Source organism: Etheostoma spectabile, chromosome 9 (assembly GCF_008692095.1).
Source record: "Etheostoma spectabile isolate EspeVRDwgs_2016 chromosome 9, UIUC_Espe_1.0, whole genome shotgun sequence".
Classification (NCBI taxonomy): domain Eukaryota; kingdom Metazoa; phylum Chordata; class Actinopteri; order Perciformes; family Percidae; genus Etheostoma; species Etheostoma spectabile.
Genome location: NC_045741.1, coordinates 28,589,580 through 28,590,658, shown reverse-complemented (window position 1 = coordinate 28,590,658; position 1,079 = coordinate 28,589,580). Strand labels below are relative to the sequence as shown.

At 41.4% G+C, this 1,079-nt stretch overlaps 1 protein-coding gene across 2 annotated transcripts in view; it reads left to right on the top strand.

The window, feature by feature from the left end:
• Window positions 1-1,079, top strand: part of kdr (kinase insert domain receptor (a type III receptor tyrosine kinase)) — a 23,195-nt gene that overhangs the window by 7,742 nt on the left and 14,374 nt on the right. The gene's annotated exons all lie outside the window — the stretch shown is intronic.

The window sequence follows — 1,079 nt, the reverse complement described above, 5'->3', positions numbered from 1 at the left end:
GAGAGAGAGAGAGAGAGAATATTATTTGGGACTTTCTTTTGGGTATGCACACAGTGTTCACATGCCTCCCAGTCACTGGTTGTCAACAGGTTGTTGATTTAGGAGTAGCTGCTTTCGTGATGTTGACAAAAACAAGAGAGGAGACAATGAGAGCGCACTCTGAGCCGATGCAGATCAGCGGATGTGATACATACTCGTCACAATGTCCATTTCAGAGTCTATTTTTGTTTTTAACCTCTTTGGATCAGCCCTTTAAGATGACAGCTCTATCCGTGCAATAGAGCAAGGTCCGTGCTGATAGAAAGGAGGAGGTGTGTGTGAGTGGTGGCTTTGGCCAGAGAAGACCATCAGCAGGTTCCTTTATCTCCCGCCTACACTTCCGAGCACTTCCTCAGTCCTGCACTATGTTTCCTGTTGTTCCCGTCGTGCTCTCTGTGCAAAAAAAAGAAAAAGAAGCTTCTTCTTGCTGAATCTGGGTGTCTTCTTGCATGCTTTCTTTCTCTACTGATCAAGTACCCCATTTTACAATCAATAACATACACAGTTTTTGTGTCTTTCTTGAATTTGGATTGGCAGTTTGTCTCTGCCTCAACTAAAAATAAGTTGCATAACAAGACATGAAGCTGGCCATTTTTGTAAATGGAAACAAAATGATGCATATGGAAAACAAATACATGACCGTAAAAGTGAAAGTTACAGTTACTTATTTGTAAGAGTAAAAACATGTATTTGGTGTATGGGAGGGAACGAGAAACTTATGCAAAAATGTAACACTGGACTGAAAATGCCATCATAGAAAAAAGATATATTAAAGTGCCCGTATTATGAAAAAAAATTGGGGGCTTATTTTGTGTCTCTGTTGCTTCCACATACATACAAACTTGGATAAAAAACTATCCATGAGGTTTTGAGTGAGATCCGGTTTCTAAATGTCCTCTGTCTTCAGTCTCCGGGTGAGCTGTTTAACACCAGCTCGGCTTTCTACATCACTAGCCGAGACGAGGTGGCTACCCGTAGCACATGTTAGCGCTAGCATGCAATTTGTTCTCAATGGCAAAACACTGCTACAACACACACTA